The sequence below is a fragment of the Malus domestica genome, chromosome 05, assembly GCF_042453785.1.
Source record: "Malus domestica chromosome 05, GDT2T_hap1".
Lineage (NCBI taxonomy): Eukaryota > Viridiplantae > Streptophyta > Magnoliopsida > Rosales > Rosaceae > Malus > Malus domestica.
In genome coordinates, this window is record NC_091665.1 from 15,614,828 (window position 1) to 15,635,245 (window position 20,418).

Consider the following 20,418-nt stretch of genomic DNA (forward strand, 5'->3'; position numbering starts at 1 on the left):
TCATGGGAAGAAGGAATCGATCGCCGACTACAAGAACGACAAAGTTCTTGAGACAAAGGTGAAGAAGGCTGCGTGGAAATCCACCAAGGAAGCAATGACGGTCAACATAGCTCCCTTCAAAATCCCTACACGAGGCAATGCGATTCAAACCGAAGCTTTTCGTGATCAAGAGATGCGTAGACGCACTTTGAATGAGCTTGAGGAGAAGACTTATCCATTCCCCGACTCTGATGTGGTTGCCATGCTGGATGACCTGTTGGATAAGAAGGTGATCGGTTTGCCTGAGTGCAGATGGCCGGAAGAGATAAATCGTACCGACAGTCCAAGATACTGTAAATTCTACCGTTTCATCAGTCATCCAACTGAAAAGTGTTTCGTACTGAAATATCTCATCCTGAAGCTAGCATAACAAGGGAAAATCGAGCTTGACCTCGAAGACACGGTTGCGGCACACACTACTACTATCGTGTTTGGATCACTTGATCATGTGCCTCTCCGAAGCATGCATGACCATTCCCGTCAATGTTCAAGTCACAAGACACCTCCTACACAACCATCACCGGGGGCAAGCAACCAAGATGCATCTACTGGTGATAAGAAATGGTGGACATCGGTGACCTACAAAAAAACGAGGAAGCCAAGACCACAAGCCACAAGGCCAAAAGAGGAGCCTAAACCCGCCCCTCGAACTTCAGTCTTCGAAAGGCTGAATTATTCAAAACCTAGAATTTCGGCACTTGATCGTATCAGTGGTCGAGACCAAACTTCCGTCTTCAAAAGGCTTGAGACGCCAACACCGCAAAGATCTGTCTTTGAAAGGTTATCAAAACCCAAGAAACAAAGCGGCACAGCTAGATCTCTTCCGCAACGGTCGGCTTTGGACAGACTTGAAGAAACTAAAAAGCCTTCTAGAAACAGGAAGACAACGCCAAAGGGAGAAAAGCTCGACAGTCTAGCAGGAAAAGACGATGTTCAAAGCTTGATTCCTTCAAGGATGAAGCGCCAAGCAACTTTGGAAGTCGACATAAAAGGACCACTGAAGGTAAGGAGGGGCACCATCATCTACACTGGCCAATCTTCATGGCAACAAACCCAAGAGGACCGCATTGAAGAGGAGGCCCAAGAAGACAAAGAAGACGAAATCCTGGAAGAAGACGTCACTTCCAGCTCTGTCAACTCAAAATCTTCACCTCAATCACTGGGGGCATGCTCCAAAACCATGCCAGTCAAGCCGAGTGAAGTTGAAGGATGGACTTATGTCACTCCGAAGAAATTGCACAAGAAGCATATGTCTTCTCCACAAGTTCACCAATGGGAAAGGGGGCAAAGCAGCTCCTGTCCACCTCCAGAACAATGTGAAAGTGTTGGAGATAATGAAACTTTGACAAGAAGATCATCCATCCCCATCACGATGCGTGACATCTTCCCAGAAGACTTCTTCAACTACTCAGTTAAGGCTCATTGCTATGAAGATTGCGAGGAACGACTCTCTCAAATCGCTTGACGGACCAACAAAGCTCCTTGTTCGCACGAGCCTAAACTGCACGAACCAACGCTCCTGGTTCGCACGAGCATAAAAGGTGACAACAAACGCTCCTTGCCTGCATGAGTTGAAACTGCAAACGGCACCAAAAGCTCCTCGTTCGCACGAGCCTAAAAGGTGACACCAATGCTCTTTGTTCGCACTAGCCTAAACTGCATGAACCAAAGCTCCTGGCCCGCAAGAGCATAAACTGTGTACGGCACACCAAAAAAAAAATTATTTAAACTACGTTATGACTTGATCTCTTCTTTGGAGGAGCATGTAGGCAGCTCGAACATTCAACTTCAAGTTCAGTCACATTAGAATAAAAAAAAAAAGAAAATTTAAAATTAAAAAAAAAAAAGTTTTTATTAAAGGCTTGACTAATGAAAGTCAACTTCATTACAGAGGCAATACCATTATTTTGTAAAAAAAAAAAATTCACTCTGTAAAGTTGGTCGACGACAAGTAGGTTCCTTTTGACATAATGAAGAACAGTGCGTCAAACCCAGACTTAGAAGCTTCAGGGTGCCAGGCTGTGATAGAGATAAACATCAGCAACCCAATTGTCAAGCTTCAAGACAAGCTGCAAGGACTTCAAGAGATCACAGCGTTGCAGCCACCACCGTTCCGCCGCCTGCTCGCATCGACAAGTGCAGCTTCGTCGCCGACGAGACCAGAAAGGTCTTTAAAAGCTTCGACTCCAATGGCGATGGCAAGATCTCCATCAAACAACGTCCTCACGGCTTTCGAACTCAAAGTCAGGACTCACACTCCATTTCCTAGCTCATCCGCCAAAGGTCACGACAACAAGGAACCATCATCATCATCGTTGAGTTCTACGCGCCGCGGTGTGCCCACTGCAAGAAGCTCGCTCCCTAGACTATTCCAGCAGACGACGAAATATGGCACTGATGGCATAGTGAATATGCTGAACGAGACTCAGACCGACGGGAAGAGGGGGTTCATCGAGGGCACCACCTCCAAGCTCAACTCTAGCTCTCCCAAGTCCTCACCGTCTTCAAGCAACAAGGACGACGGTAGCAGCAGTTCGGCTTCTTCCCCAACGAGCAGCTCCAAGCTCCTCCGCCTTTCGTCTCATGCAGAAACGTGCAGTGGCTTCCATGCAGCGACGAAGCAGCAAGAAGCGCGTGAAGTGCAGCCGCTGCTCCAGCTCCGCTAAGACCCCTTTGTGCTCTGCATCCTCTATCAAGCTTCTTCTTCCCTCTGCCATGTGATGGTTAGTGAATAGGCTGACGTGGCGGCAGAGTCGAAGCCTGAGCTGCAACCATTGTCGACGACTCTGCTTGTTACGGACCGTTTCATGTACAAGATCTGCAGCTCGACCGACGGGGCACAACCTGCCATGGAAGCTAGAAGAGTGGACGAGCAAAGAAGTATGGAAGCAAGAGCTACGTCTTCCTCGAGACCTTCCTCTGCGACAGATCTTCCCTCTCGGCACCAACCCTTCCTCTAGCTTCACCACACCTACCTCCTCTGTGCTCCTCCTTCTTCCTCCTCCAAGCTCATATCCCGCACCCTATATATATATGTATATGTATGTACGTATGTATGTATGTATGTGTGTGCATGAAAAAAAAATTAATATAAAAAAAGGGGAAAAGAGAAGACATGGTGCACCCGGCATCGAAAGCGAAAAAAATAAAATATAAAAAAATATTAAAAAAATGATGGTGTCAGCCACCACCCTAAAATATATATAATGGATGGTACATCTGGCACCATGTGAAAGAAAAGAAACAAAAAAAATATATATATAAAAAGTTTTGGAGTGGTGGGCAACACCATGATAAAAGGAAAAATATATATATATGTAATAAAAAGGATGATGGTGGACGACACCATGAAAAAAAAAACATAAAAAAAAGAAGAAAGAAAGTCCTTTGGTGCTTCTGGCACCATGTGAAAGAAAAGAAAGAAAAAGCATATATAAAGAGTGATGGTCCATCTGGCACCACGTGAAAAGAAAAAAAAGGAATGGTGGATCAGTACCATGTGAAAGAAAAGAAAAGAAGAAAAAATAAATAAATAAATGTTGGGCCATATTAGACACAGAACCTGCACACTGCACACTGAAAGCCAGAGAATCCTTAATAGCCAACTCATCAGACCGTTTGGAAAGTAGTCAGTTATCTCTGGGAGTGACAAGGTTTCGGGCCACTACTGCAGCGGTCATATCATTCTTCATCACCGAATCCCCAACGGTAAGAAGACCAGTAGGAGATATGAAGGATGAGCGCCATATGTTGTCTGGAGAAGGCGGGACTGCCTCTTTACCAAGGTTCAAATCAAAACGATGGTCGGAGGGTCCAGACATTTTCAAAGGTGTTGAAGAAAGAAGAGGTCGGACAAATCAAGATCTTAGAAGTGCAAGAATGGAGTTTTTACAAGCGAAAATTCAAGTGACCTTTGAAACGAACTGCATGCCTCTATAAAAATCAGCATTCGACGAGATTTCAGAGATCGAAGAGGCGAGCTCAGAATTCGAAGATGCCAATTCAAAAAATCGAAAAGGCAAGCTCAGAAATCAGAGAGGCATCTTGCTTTTCAAAACGCGTCAGCACCCGTCACACGCAAACTCAGCTTTGCGGAAATCACGGGTAATTTGTCGAAGCGCCGATCCCAGATATCGAAGAGGCGCTAGTCTTTTCCAGACGCGTCAGCACCCGTCACACGCAAACTCAGCTTTGCAGAAATCACGGGTAATTTGTCGAAGCGCCGATCCCAGATATCGAAGAGGCGCTAGTCTTTTCCAGACGCATCAGCACCCATCACACGCAAACTCAACTTTGCGGAAATCACGGGTAATTTGTCGAAACGCAGATCTCAGATATCGAAGAAGCGCCAGTTTTTTTCAGCCTCGTCAACACCTGTCACATGCACACTCAGCTTGGCAGAAATTACAGACAATTTTTCGAAGATTTCTGATGAAGAAGAAAGCATGTGAAGCCATACTGATCAATCACTCAATAGTTGCCGACACGAGTGAAAGAATAGTACCTCTACAGGTATTAAAGAACTTCCTATAACTGTCCACATTCACCCTCCATAGAAAGGCAGACATACAGAACCTTTCTTCATCTCCGAGAATGCTTTCCCAACGAAGCCTCTGGAGTCACTCAGTGTTCCTTATTCCTTGGGGTACCTCTGCAAGCAAATGACACCAAAGCAAAAGTATCTCATATCACCAGGGTAGAAAGCAAGAATATCTCATATCATGATTTCTCCATGTCATTTCCTTTGTCCTTGTTCTTACCTACAAAGACAAGGATAAAGAAAACAATATGCCGGAACCTCCACTCAAACTCGGGTAAGGAACCGACTGCTTGGAACCCTTCCCTGATTGCCTACATAACACTACTCTCGAGTACTCGTCTTCCATTGCTGCTGTACTTCCAAAGAAGCTGCCATATCTGCCTGGAGAACAGATAAGGCAAGTGAAAATGATACCTTGCAGCATGTGGAGACAACGTGCAGAAGAAACAAGCAGAGAAGAATGCAGCCTGCACAGTCAACTCAGCAGAAGGAGTCTAAGCTGAAAAACTCGAGAATATGCCATATTCTGCCAGAAGAATAAATAAGACAAGGGAAAATGATACATTGAAGCATGTGGAGACAAGCACAACAAAGCACGTGCCGATTCATCTGCTACTTCTTCAAAATCAAAAGTATCTCATATCATTAGGGTTGCAATCACTCTGGGTGGAGGAATCGTTTTGACCCTCAAATTCTTGGGTCGACTTGCTAGGCGTTGTGGGCTGCACGTGTCGATTCACCACCCTTGAATCAAATCCTTAAAGATCAAGTCACCAACTGGAAGAAGAGCCCATCAATCTTGAAGATCATACCGTTGACCAAACTGCTCAGGTGTGAATTAGAAGGATTGAACAAAGCAACAAGTCGTCACCTTCACCTCGTACCTGCTTACCATATGTTCGAGTCAACCTTCAAGAATCAAGCCTCAACGGCCCTTGAAGAAGCTTCCAGCCAAATTCAAGATCAAGCCTCGACGGCCCTTGAGGAAATCACAAGTCCGATTCAAGATCAAGTGTCTACCACCTTTGAATCAAATCCGGTTCAATAATAAGCTGTGGAAAGTCAACAATTGGAGGAAACCAGAAAATCCTCCAACCTAGTTCAAGAATAAGCCTATGGAAAGTCAACAATTGGAGGAATCCAGAAAATCCTCCAACCCAGTTCAAGATCAAAGCTGTGGAAAGTCAACAAGCGCAACAAAATAGGTGTCGATTCATCCACTACCAAAGACAAAGATCATCTACCACATGAAGCTCCTTGTGGTCCAATTTCAACCTTCAAGATCAAGCCTCAATAGCCCTTAAAGAAATTTCAAACAAAGTTCAAGAACAAGCCTCAATGGCCCTTGAAGAAACTTTCAGCCCAATTCAAGATCAAGCCTCAACGGCCCTTGAAGAAATCTCCAGCCTAATTCAAGATCAAGCCTCGATGACCCTTGGATCGACATCTACAGTAAGGGACTTCAAAACACATCTCCTACACGTGACAAGCACATGTATACGACGCGCCTTGAAGTGGGGGCATTTGTAGACATCGAAATTTCGGTAAATAAATGTTGATTGATAAATCAAAGTTTCAACGCTCGTGTATTACATAAATTTTACACGTAGTGTATGTCTAAACAAAAAATCAAAATAAGTTGGAAAAGTCATCAAACAAGACACATGTCAACACCTGGCAGAAACGACTTATTTCATCTGGAATATTATATTCAAAATTAGGCCGTGGAAAATTCTATAAATAGAAGCCAATTTCATTTATTTGAAGGAACCAAAATCATTAGGCAAAATTCTTGAAGCTCTGAAGCTTTGAAACTCCGAAGCTCTCAAGCATTCAGGTTCCCGAAGAATCAAGAAAGCTCTCTTCGTTCTTCGTTCTTCGTTCATCATTCATCCTAAGATCAAGCCCAAACGGGCCTTTGGATCAACAATCATCCACTAATTTAAGATCAAGCTCCGACGGCCCTTGAAGAAAGTGTTCTTCGTTCTTCGTTCATCGTTCTTCCAAGATCAAGCCCCAACGGCCCTTTGGATCAACAATCATCCACCAAGTCAAGATCAAGCCCCAACGACCCTTGAAGAAAGCGTTCTTCGTTCTTCGTTCTTCGTTCATCGTTCTTCCAAGATCAAGCCCCGACGACCCTTGGATCAACAAGCCACCGTTCTTCAAGATTAAGCCCAAAAGCCCTTGAAGATCCGTTCATCACTGTTCTTCAAGATCAAGCCCAAGGGAGTCCTTGAAGATCCGTTCATCACTGTTCTTCAAGATCAAGCCCAAAAGCCCTTAAAGATCCGCTCATCACCGTTATTCAAGATCAAGCCTCAATGGCCCTTGAAGAAACACTAATCCTCAAGATCAAGCCCCAACGGCTCCTTGAAGATCCGCTCAAATCCACCTTCAAAGATCAAGACCACGGCCCTTAAAGAACATTCATCCAAGATCAAGCCTCGACGGCCCTTGGATCAATCACACATCCACAAATACACACCTTATGGAGATCGAATCAGATGATCAAATTTGAGAGAGATTGTAACCCAAAATCATCAAATACAAATATTTATTTTGTGCACGTTGTTCTTGTCTCTTTCCTTTCAGGAAATTTTCGTGTTCACAATAATCATATACATAAATATATATGAAATCATATCAATTCAATTCATGCTTCACGTAATCATATTTATATATATGCCATGCCAAGATATAATAGAGTAAGCAATTCAGGTAAGAATAATTTCATAGAAATATAACATGTGAGCCGAAACCCCTATGGTAATCTGTACGACTGAATTCATAGCTCCAAAAGTCACTCAAGTCGGAGTCACTACCATGACCTATATGGCAATATACTGCACAAGAGTCGGAACCAAACAAAAAGGTCTATACGACAACAATGGGTGTAATACAATCATGCTCAATACTACTCTCACATAATAGTTGGGCGATAAATCGCTAGTCACCTATGAGTCGGAACCATAAATAAGGTATGTACGACAAGACTATGCACCTAAATTGGATCAAATATGAGCATATGATGCGGGAGGTGACATAATAAACAAGCTTGTGCCATATCTATGGTTAAATCACAATCACCCTAAGTGCAGTTTTATGAGCTCAACATTATTCAATCACATATCGCATCATCGATGATTCACATAACCAAACATAACTTACCTGAGCTTACCTGAGCATCCACAGCACCACATTTATATATATAAAGTACTACATACCAAATCATGTATGAATTATAAACTTATATGCATGGCATTTATGGCATATTATTATATAAACACATATTTCTGGGAAAATATCAAGTATATAATATATACTGAAAATCAAAAGCCCACTCACTGATAAGTCGAAGGGTCGTAGCCCCCGAGTCGCCCTTGGATATGCTCGTCCTCAGGATAAGTCTCACATATATGCGAATTAACTATAAAAACGCTATTTTAAAGCACATAGGCAAAACTAGCTAGTAACTTCTCATACATAGCTCAAAATGGGTATATGAATATACCACAGTGACCTACACAACCTTAGGATCATCCCCAAATTTTCAGATTAATTTTTGAACCCCTCACGCGCCGCCACGCGCCGGCGAGTGCACGGCAAGACGCGCCGCCACGTGTAGGGAATCCTGACAGATTCCCTAACTGCCATTAGGAATATTCCCCGAAATATTCTGTTAAAACCCAACGGTAACTGTCCAACTAATTAACGGCGTCGGAATATTCCGTCATCTTCTACCTCAGAACTCCGGCGACCGTCGTCGTCGCCGAAAACTGGGAAAACTTATAACCGTCTATTCTCACTCATCTTTCAACCATTTTCTTCGAAATTTGAACCAAATGAAAGCTTAGAGGAGAAGAATGGCGTTATACCTATTTGAAGCTTGAAATCTCACAAAATCATGTCGGAGCAAGCTCAAAAATCCGGTGACCTCTGCAACTCTTTGTATCTAAGCTTCCCGACGTCCAAATTTATCCAATGAACCACTTCGAGCCTCCTTAGGACCACTTAAAGCTCTCTATGAGCTTAAAAACTCCTAAAAACCATGCATTAATTAATGCATGAACAATACTCAAGATCGGGGTTATGGTTTCTCAGGTTCTCAACGTCCAAATCACCTCAAAACTTCTGAAAAACTTAAATAGAGTTATTTAGAACCTTTCTTAAGCATTAAAACACGTTAAAATAACCACGATCAAAATCAAGGTATTGTACCTCACACCGGAGCTTCTGGTTCCTCGAGTTCCCGTGAACTTCTCCTCGAACTAAAGGTACCATTCGACTCGTGGAGTCACCAGGAAGACGATAGTGACTTTAAATTCCTCGATCTGTGAATGGTAGATGGTGCTTGGGAGTTGTCCGTACAAGAGAGAAGAGAGAGAGAGAGAGAGCATGGGAAGGAGAGAGAAGGTAGGTGGGTGTGTGTGGTCCAAAAGCCACCAATCACAACTAAGAGAACACTTAGTTCTAATTGGGTCCAATAATAGAGGAATATAGCTAATTGGTCCACAATGTTAAGTCTAAACCACAATATCCCATAATAATTCTCAACTTCCAAGGGTATTTAGGTAATTTCACGCCGTCGTTAAATAAATAACACACATCTCTAGGACGGGCTGTGACACTAAGCATCATAAAAAAAAATTAAAAAAATTAAAATACATGTCCTCACAAGGATAGACTACAAACGCACTCAAAATACTTGTCCTCACAAGAAGAGACTACAATCTCATGCGACAAACATAAGTTGAGGTGAAGATAATCCCACATCTAAGGATAAGTGCTTAAAAGATTTTAAAGTATAGGGCTAGAACGTGAGGATCTTGAAACGCTGACACATTTTGAAATTAAACTTACTTTTTCTTATTTGTTAAATATTGACACTAAATCTTGCTGGTGTAAAGTTTACTCAGCCTTAACTTTTTACATTTTGACATTTTATCCCATTCAAGGAGCATAATTTCTTGATCACATTATTATGTAATTGTGCGTTAAGACGTGTCTAAAATATTTGTGATGATTATATTTTGTTAGCATAAATCACGATGCGTCGCATGATGTTACTCGAGTCTCCTCAATGTTCATATTTATTTTAAGAATAAGGTAATTTAGGATCTTTTGATATGGTGATTAGGGTAATTTTCATCAAAACCAGTTGTAATTTTCTTTGTATTTCGTGTTTTGGTACTTTTCCATTTCCAAACCATAAACTATATACGCCGTTGAAATTTGAACGTTACCCCGCTCATATTTCCCGTTTTACCAAAAAGCCCTCGCAATTCAAATCCGAAAACCGCGACCGTGCCCAATTTCAAACGAAGATCAAATCTCAGCCGTTCCCTCCAAACCTACGAATCCTTTCAGCTTTTTGAACTCGGCTAAAAAAATCTCAAAACACCTTTCAAACTATCACTGTAGAGATAGAGAGAAAAAGATGCTCGATTTCAAAACCAAATGAGCTATTGAATCAAGTTCCACTTGTTTTTCCCTCCAAAGATTCGTCAGTTTAATCAATTTTTACAATTCGGAAGCTTCAGATTTTGTTTTTCAATTCGTCTTTCAGGTAAATATTTGCATAATTTCAGCAATAAATTCAAATACATATATATATATATATATGTATGTATGTATAGATCTGTTTATCTTACGAAACCCATCTTGTATTTGTTGAATTTCTGGGCATTAGGATGTTAAGGGATTTCAAATTCCTGCGTTCGAATTCCGGGAAGAAAGAAGAGGCCGAGAACGTGCCGGTAAAACTGAAGGACTTATCGGCGATCCGAGTCCGCTCATAGTCTTCGAGAACTCCATTTAACCCGATTCAAGATCCGGCCCAGCTACCCAAGCCGGAACAAGAAGTGGGTATTCGGAGCAGGGTTGAAAAGACTCCGACCAAGGCTTCCAAGGCCAAAGTTTCCGATCCGGCGTTGCCTCTTCGAACCCCCGATAAGTATGGTACCCCGAAGCAATTTGGGTGGGCCCAAAAGACGGAACCCAGTAGTACGATCGCCGGTGATCGCATGAGGACGGGGCTAATTGTTCGACCCAAGTGAGCAGAGAAGGTGGCGGTGCTGGAAATGGAGGTTTGGAAAATGTGACTCCTCGGGTAATAAGGACAGTTGGTAGAGCTGCTTCGAGTTATTCGGGGAGTAATTCAACGCAGACAACACCGTCCAAGAGTGTGTCGAAGCCTCCGAATTTGGGTTTTCAGAATAAGGCTGATGGAAGTGTTGGTCCTCGAGTAGGGAACTTTGCTGCATTGTATAAAGGGATTCCCATTTCTTACAGTCCGTATACGGTGGTTAATACAGTGGAAGTGCCTCACTTTGATCTCAAGGAAGATCCATCTTTCTGGATAGATCACAATGTACAGGTAAAAAACTCAGTTTTTATCCAATTTTGACATATATTTAGCGGTTTTCGTTTAATGTTTCCACAGTTCAATGCTCATTTGGCTTTGATGATTGAAGGAAGTGAACTGGACATGTCGAGTTTGTGAATTTTTAGCCGTTTGCAAGTTATGCTAATGGTATTGTAAATTTGATTTAGGTTCTCATTCGTGTTCGTCCTCTCAATAGCATGGAGCGAAGTTTACATGGTAACAGCAGGTGTTTGAAGCAAGAAAGTACTCAGACAATTTCCTGGATTGGGCAACCAGAAAGTCGATTTACATTTGATCATGTAGCCTGTGAAACAGTTGACCAGGTGTGATTTGCGACCAAATTATAGTATTACATGGTATCTTCTTTTTCTTGCTCTTCTACTCATTCACTCTGGTTACCTGTGGTTTTAACTTTTTGAGTTCTGCAGCAGATGCTTTTCAGGATGGCTGGTCTACCCATGGTAGAGAATTGCTTGTCGGGATATAATAGTTGTATGTTTGCCTACGGTCAGGTAATCTCAAGGAGCTGTTTAATCATGAAAACTGTTAGCATTAGTAATGTGAAGTTAATGCAACCATGAAAACCACGCTTATAATCTGCTGAATTTGACTGTTATTATGTTCAATTTACATAAACACTGGCTGAACTATGCAAAATCCTGTATTAGTAAAATTAAGAAGGCTTAAAATTCTCACTTCAATGTTTGAACTTTTATTTGTCATGCTACTAGAGGGAGGTGGAGATATCTCTTTGATGCTTACCTAGTCCTATTTGTTTAATCCAATTTCTCTATTCAGTCATTCTGCCTTGTATATAATTCCTGTTCTTGCTTCAAATGGTCAAAATAGAATGAATTATATCATATGATAGAATTTTTCTGACCAAGAGGTCGCACTTGGTGCGATGGCAAGTGCCTTCGCCCATGAGCAGTAGGTCTCGGGTTCGAGACTTGGGAGCAGCCTCTCCATAAATGGGGGTAAGGCTAGCCGACATTCACCTCTCCCAGACCCTGCGTAAAGCGGGAGCCTTGTGCACTGGGTACGACCTTTTTTTATAGAATTTTTCTGACCATGATGACGTAGGAGGATTGAGTCTGCAATAGCATGTCATATAATTCTCATAACTTAATGATTGTTCTTATTCAGTTGAAACATGTTACGCCTATGATAATCAATTTCCTATTATTCCAGTGTTTTTTTTGTAATAATTGGGCTTTGATTTGCAGACAGGAAGTGGTAAAACACATACAATGCTTGGGGAGATTGACGATTTAGAAACGAAGCCCGGTCCAAATCGTGGAATGACACCCCAAATTTTCGAGTTTTTATTAGCAAGGATCCAAGCTGTAATATCATTTAATTGTTACTTTCTTATTTCTACTTTATCTTTTTGGTTATATGTGAGAAATGCTTAAATTTCTCACTATCAGCCTTTACTTCCATCATCAGGAAGAGGAAATCCGGAGGGATGAGAAACTAAAATACAATTGCAAGTGCTCTTTCTTAGAAATTTACAATGAACAAATTACGGATCTCCTTGATCCGTCATCTACCAATTTGCTTGTAAGCTGATTCTTTTAGAAGTGCATGGCCTATGGTTATCTTGAAGTATTTCTTATTATTTTATTATATTTATTTTTTGTTTTAAGCTGCGAGAAGATGTTAAGAAGGGTGTTTATGTAGAAAATCTCTCTGAATTTGAAGTCTATATTGTGAGCGATATCCTCAGGCTTCTCATTCAGGTTCCACTAATTGATCATTATCTTGCTAAGTTAGAGGCAGAGTTTTTTTTCTGCATAAATGCACAGATGCATGCACGTCTGAATTAAAATGTAATCTGTTCCACAGGGTTCTTCAAATAGGAAAGTTGCTGCAACAAATATGAATAGAGAAAGCAGTCGTTCGCACAGTGTCTTTACTTGTGTAATTGAGAGTAGGTGGGAAAAAGATTCCACAACTAACCTACGGTTTGCTAGACTAAACCTAGTTGATCTGGCTGGTTCAGAAAGGTGCGGTATCAGGCTCAAACTTGATATATGTGTTTCTGTGTGTATAAAATTACGTATTATATCCTTCCACCAACCCCTTTTTTCTTGAATTAATCCCAACCCAATAATATTTTGCAGGCAGAAAACTTCTGGTGCGGAGGGTGAGCGGTTGAAGGAAGCTGCTAACATTAATAAATCACTATCTACACTAGGGTAATTTTTTTCAGTTATTCCCTTGGTTCTATCTGTATTCATGTGTTTCTTGATCTCGCCTTCGCAATGATAATGGTAAATATGTCCTTTGTAGTCATGTTATAATGGTTCTAGTGGATATGGCACATGGGAAGCTGAAGCATGTACCTTACAGAGACTCTAGGCTAACCTTCCTACCACAGGTTGATTGTAATTCCATCTTCTCTGCCTCAATCAAGTGTTAAATTTCTTAGCATAATGTTACTCGTCATACCAAATAAATGCAGGACTCACTTGGGGGAAACTCAAAAACAATGATCATTGCAAATGTCAGCCCATCTATCTGGTTCGTTCTTACCTCAATTTTATTTTGGTTAGTGTTAAAATCATTTCAAGCCACAAAACTTAGAAGAAACATTTTTGTACATATTACCAATATTATGTTTTTTTTTTGTCACAGTTGTGCCGCTGAAACACTGAGTACCCTTAAGTTTGCTCAGAGAGCAAAACTTATTCAAAACAATGTAAGCTTCATACCGTAAGCAGTGCAGACTGAGTGGTATTATTTAATGGAATCATGCGTCAATTTGTTGACCAATATATTTCTTTCTGTTTCATTGTGCAGGCTGTGGTGAATGAGGATGCCACAGGCGACATCATGGCCCTACAACACCAAATACGGCTCCTCAAGGTGGTAATGATTTCTGTTTTCACTTATATCAAATAACTAATAGTTAAAATCATGACATGATTTCTGGAACAGGAGCAAATTTCCGTTCTTAAGCGTCATAATGTCTCCCGACCTTTGTCGTTTTGTTCTACCAATTTTGAAGACACACAAAGAGTCCGAAAAATTGATTGTGGTGAAAACGTGTGTGATATGGACCTAGAGTGTGATGATGATTTTCTTGAAAATCAATCAAAAGGAGCTGTGAGACTTTCCACCAAAAAGGTATGCTTCCTCTTAATTGTCTAGAATATGACCACGCTAGTTTGTTTGGGTATTGACTGGAAAAGTTGATTGGACCTATGTTTGTTGTACGGATGTTTCATCTCTAATATCATTTTAAGGTGCTGGTGCTTCAAATTAATGACATAACAGGGTGCTCATACTATACAAATACTTCATATACAAGCATCCCTGACAAAAAGAAAAACACTTAATCACCGTTAGATTCAATTTTTCCCATTTTAGTTGTGACTTCTGAGACTGGCGTACTACTGTTTCGTTTACCATGAGCTGTGCCACTAATTTTCTTTTGTATTGCAAATCATCACATTGGCTGAAAATTATGGTAAATCAGTTAAAATATTTGGAGACAACGCTTGCGGGTGCCTTGAGAAGACAGCAGATGGCAGAAGCTACCATCAAGCAACTTGAAGCTGAAAATGAGCAGCTGAACCGTTTGGTATTTGAGGAGTCTTTTCTTAAGATTATTATTTTTTTCTTTATTTTTCACTCTTGTAAATTGTGGCGAACTCCTTAGCTTTCATTGCTCACAGGTTTGTCAAATTGAGGCAGACACCAGGGGCACTGAAATGATGCTAAGGTTTCGAGAAGACAAAATTCAGACAATGGAGTCACTTCTTAGTGGTTCTATTCCCGTTGAGTCTTATTTACTGGATGAGAACAGAGCACTCTCTGAAGAGATTCAGCTAATTCAAGCAAAACTTGATAAGAATCCTGAAGTCACTCGGTTTGCATTGGAGAACATAAGGCTTTTGGACCAACTTAGAAGGTAGTTTTTGTCATAATCAATCAATTTTTAACCATCCTATCAATTGAGATAACCTCTTCACTGTGGAATTCATAGATTTGAAGAATTTTATGAAGGAGAGAGAGAGAGCTCTTGTACGAGGTATCTAAACTGCGAGATCAGGTACTTATATCCAACAAAGACTTGTTTTCCTCCCATTTGAGATGTTGCTTATAGCCAATATCACAAAATAAAACAATTTTTATTTTTCAGTTGCTTCAATTTCTTGATGGACACTCTAAGCAGCATGGCAACCCAAATTTTAGTATGAAAACTCAGGTTGGTTACTTTAATTCTATATTGTGGTTCCTTATGGTTCCAGTTTCATTCATTTTGGCATATACTGTAACATCCCACATCGTCCAGGGGTGTAGATCCTGTAAGCCTTATCTGTATATTCCCATCTCTACCTAGCACGAGGCTTTTTGAGAGCTCACTGGTTTCGGGTTCCATCGGAACTCCGAAGTTAAGCGAGTTCGGACGAGAGCATTGAGTTCCTAGAAACAAAACCATGAGGGCGTGGTCGGGGCCCAAAGCAGATAATATCGTGCTACGGTGGAATCGAGCCCGGGATGTGACATATATGGTGGCAATGTCTTTCCGTTTGTGGATTCGCCATGCATTCCTTAAGGAAGGGCTAGATATTAATATATGTATGTTTGGTTTATTATATCTTATTTCTAATTATGTATCCTTTATGAAACAGGAAACCGTATGCACCGACAGAGATAGTGATTCTTTCAATACGGAGGTTGAACTCAGTCATGCCTTACTAGACATCCAAATAGCCCCTTCTTTATTTTACTCACACTTACATGTTCATTTTCTTGGTTTCAGTTGAAAAATACTGTCCATGAGTTAGAGGAATGCAGGCGCAGCTTAAATACTTGTTTGAAGGAAAATGAAAAACTCAACAGGTTAGAAAAGTTGGCCTTCCTGTTTTCTCCTTTTATATTGGCATCCTTAACTATTAAAGTAATATCTTATTTCCAACGTGATTTTGTTCTTTTTCACATTTTGCAGGGAAATTGATGATCTGCAGACAATGCTTAACAAGCTTAAGTGTACACCCATTGACCAAAATGATTGTGTAGCTTTAAAGGTATTCCTTTTTTTTTTTTTTTTTTTGAAATAATATTTGACTTGGGTTCCTTAACGGTATGGAAAAGAAAAGGGAAGCAGTAAATTTACTTTAAGGGTTCACTAATCCACCCTTTAATTTCAGGTGCATAATGCTGTTCCCATTGGGGAGATGGAACCGAAGCTTGACCCTCAAATAAAACATGCGCAAGAAATTTTAAATTTACAGCTGGAACTGGATATAGTGAATATCATTTTGAAAGAAGAGAGGACTTCTCAAGAGGAGAGGGTACATTTCTTAAATAAGGATCTTCAGCTGGCAAATGAAGAACTTTTTGTGATAAGCAAACAGCGTAATGATGCAAGCAGCCAATTGGAGGAGGCTAAATCTGTTATTGAAGCTCTCGAGTCTCAGCAACTTCTGTCAATCAATGAGCTTGAGGACCTGAGCAAGCTTTTGAGTGAACGGGAGCTTGAATTGAGGGCTCTAAAGGAGCAACAGACGTTTAAGGAGTTTAGGGATTTATCACCTTTGAACTGCTCAAACAACCAAGACTTACCATTACAGGGAAATTTGAAGAGGATGCTTGATTCCCTTGAAAACGCCAAGAGACTGAATACGTCCCTAAGTGATCGTGCATTTCAAGTGTCAAATGAAGAAGAAATGGATGAAGTGCATAAGCAGGTTGAGATTGAAACTGCAGAGGTGATTGTCTGTATGCAGGAAGAACTTGGCATGCTTCAGCAGCAAGTTCAAAATGGCCATTTAAAAGAATTGGAGATGAACAAGAATGTAATGATCTTGGAAACAGAATTGAAGGAGGTGCAAGAAAAGTTTTACATGTTGAATGAAGATAATGAACGGTTAAGTAAAGAGCTTGAGGAGAAAGATGGGGAAGTAAGAATGTTGTCGCAAGAATGGACATTATTGTCCAGTGAGATTGAAGAGGTTCTGTCTGATGGGTGTGAGGAACTAGATGATGCCTCTGATCAACTTAACCTTATATCCGATTCCTTTCCACAGAAAAGGATTTGGATCTCCGAACAAGTTGGAAGAATCATGCGAATCATCTCTGAAAAGGAATTTTTGATTAATGAACTGAGGAAGTGTTTGAAGGATGCAACCAACAAGAAATGTGATGTGGAGTGCATGCTGAATTCTATGAGAGGAGCAACATTGGCTATAACTGAAGCACGTGAACAGGAGTGTTGTGAAAAGGAGAAAGAAATGATCATGTTGACAACGCAGTTGAATGCAGAGTCATCCATAGTGGAAAAGCTTGAGAATCGAGTGAAGGTACTAGAAAAGCAGATCAGGAAAACATCAGTCTGTGCAACAGTTGCTTTCGTTGTTGTGGACAGATTAGCAAAGATGAATCTTAGTAATGAAGATGCATTAAAGTGTAAGAGTATTCAGCTTAGTGAATCAGAAGACTTGATCTCAACGAAGGTTGCCATTCTCAGTGATCGGGAGTCTGTGATAGCAGAAGCAGAGATAAAAGTTCAGTCTTTAAATGCGGAAGTTGAAGAGTTGAAGAGAACCTGTGCCAATCTAAGATGGGTGCTTTCTGAGGAGCGGGAACATGCATTCATTATAGAACAAAAGCTAGAAGATGTCGAAGAGAAAAACATTTTGATGACAAAGGAGAAACTAGCTGAGCTAAAAACTGGCTTATCCACATTTATGTCATGCATGAACACAAATGTGGAGCATCATACAAGCTCTGAAGGGAAGGATTCACAAGTAGCTTCTAAGTCTCCAAAGGAGAGGGTGGTGGATGGGTAAGTTAACATTTAGCTTTCTGATAGCTTGATCTTGGGTTTTGGGTCTATGTTGTAAAGGAAGAGTGTTCTGTTTTGTAATTGCTATACCTAAATATTGTTGCAGATAGCAACGGAAAACATTCTAGGCCAGAACGGAAATGAACAGTTTGTTGAAGACCTGATAACTGATAAGCCTAATATGTCCGAGTGTTCTCTGGAAGTGGAGAAGAGTATTTGTGCCAATATTACTTGAGAAAATTTGAAGTCTGAAAGACCTTCCAAGGCTGTGAGTGGTAGAGATGTTATCATTTTACTTCTGAAAAAGGAAATAGTAACTACTTTTGATAGCTTAAAAGAGGTACACACTGAGATGGACAAACTACGTGAAGAGAACAAACTGATGTGCAAGTCCAAGCAACAGAATCGCGAAAGCATGAAACATCTCAGAACTCAGGTCATTAATCTGCATTCAACTATGAACAACTTAGAGAAGCAATTGAAAGTGAAGTTGGAAGCTAAGATCATAAACTGGAGGCATGTTAACAGATTGTGCAAGAAGCTGGGTCTCATGGTGCCAAACAAAAGAGGTAATCCATTGGATTTCCAAATTCAAATAATTGTTGTTTCTTGGTTAAGCTTTACCCTATTATCTGACTAAGACTTCTGTTTATCATGTGTACCAGAAAAACAATAACAACCTTATGAGATAGTGAAAATATATGTTGATTCCTGAATCCAGTGTCCTTGTCCAACCTCTTTTGCTTTCACATGTTGTTCATAATCGTAAATTTATGGGTTTAACTCACTCGTATGTATATGTTTCCATTCAAGGACTTTACCATCTTCTTTTTTTTCCTGTCTCACAGATGATGGAAATAGAATTTGATGATGCCAAGTTAGTTGTAGCCCAGACAACTGCTCAGTCCTCTTGCATTCTTCTTAAGTTTGAGGAGATTGAACTGCTTGGAGATGGAAAATGAGTCCTTTAAAACTGAGATAGAGAAGTTAAATACAGAACACAGCATGGCTTTTAGAAACTTGGAGAATAATTCTGAGTTTTCATCCTCATTAAGTGGTATAAATGTCTTTGATAAAGAAAACTAGCGGTTGCAAGATGAAATTTTGTCTTTGGAGACTCACATTGCTAGTCTAGAAACTCATTTAAGGGCAAAAAGTGCTGAACTGGATGAACTTAAACAATCAGAGTCTTCTATTATGGAAGAACTCTGCTCAAAAAGCCAGGGATGCAAATATTTGTTAGTAGTACTAACAAACTGAAGGAAGAGAATGTTCTTTTCGGGGAAAAAGTTGTCTCTCGAGAAAAGCAAGAAGGAACTCCTCACCATTTCGAGTGCGAAAGCTAAGAATTGTATTGATTCAGTGGAAACTGTGAACTCAGCGAATAAAAGATTACAAAATATTTTAAAGGAAGAATGTTCGTTATTGTCAACAAATTGTCTCAAGAACTATGTGAAGTTGGAGAGAGAATATCTGAGTTTATACAGCAGGTCGACTGCTTAGAGTGCCATGCTAAGGAAAATTTGTCTCTTCAGGCTGAGTTAGTGAGGAAGGAAGATGTTCTTAAAGGAATGTTATTTGATCAGAGTTTGTTGCAGGAATCAGCATCTAATAACAAGGATCACCAAGATGAAATTGTGGAAATGGAATATTCTTTGGAGACTTTAGAGGATAAGCTTTCAGCAAAATGAAAGAAAGCGAGTTTCTAAAATGTCTGTCTAGTGAAAACCCTTTTTGCCGATTTTGATCAGGAGCAACGATTGGATGCAAAACTAAAGGTTTGTGTTGTCTTTTGTGGGTGTGTGTGAGTGAGAGACAGAGAGAGGGTTGCAATCAAACTCGTAGTTTGATGCTTAACAATGCAATTGATTCTGCTACAGGAAACTAAGGAGGAGAAGTTGCAACTAGTACAGAAATTGTTAGGCCTCTGTACTTAGCGTTTTGAAGGTAATGTTAAAGGTCACTTGGTACTTAATAATCATTCACTCTCGAAAAATCACAAAATCAATCAGGATCGCTTCTTATATTTCCTTTTGAGCCAACTTTCAGGATGCTGGAGTAACAAAACCATCTACACAAATAAACCCGTCTGCTGCTGAAGAGGCACCCGAGCAACTCAAGAACAAGATTACTTTAATGGATAGAGAATGGCAGGATTTGAAGTTTACGGTATATAAAAATTTTATCTTTGAGCTTGTTTTTCACTGTGCTTCCAATGTTTTGGATCCACAAGAATTTTATGCATGATCCAATTTTTTATTTTCTGCAGAACAAAATAAGCAGTGAAAGAATTCGATTGTCGGAGCTCATGCCACAAACTTCACCATTAAGGTCAAGGAAGGATGAGAATTGTCAAACTCGGAAAAGAATGTCCTGATAAGCTCCGTAAATTTCTGCTTTAGATCGATTATTTTGTTGTTCATGTAAAAAACCAGAGTCTGGTTAGCTTTCTGGTAACAATTCTAGGACTAGAAAGTACAAAAAAGCAGCCTTTTGTAAATAAAACAGCCGTGAATATATGAGTTAATACAAGTTCGGTTTTTCCCTTTGAAGCCGGATACAAATTCTCACTGAAATGTGGAAGAAATCAAATTATCATCCTTGGGAATCACTCAAGTGGTGAGGTAGGTGTTGCATGAGTTAAGATTAAGA

At 40.4% G+C, this 20,418-nt stretch overlaps 2 pseudogenes; both read left to right on the plus strand.

Moving 5' to 3' along the window:
* The first annotated feature begins 10,272 nt into the window (after positions 1 to 10,272).
* Positions 10,273 to 17,968, plus strand: LOC114823310 (kinesin-like protein KIN-12D; annotated as a pseudogene).
* An 803-nt stretch (positions 17,969 to 18,771) lies between these two features.
* Positions 18,772 to 20,342, plus strand: LOC139196086 (kinesin-like protein KIN-12D; annotated as a pseudogene).
* The last annotated feature ends 76 nt before the right edge of the window (positions 20,343 to 20,418 follow it).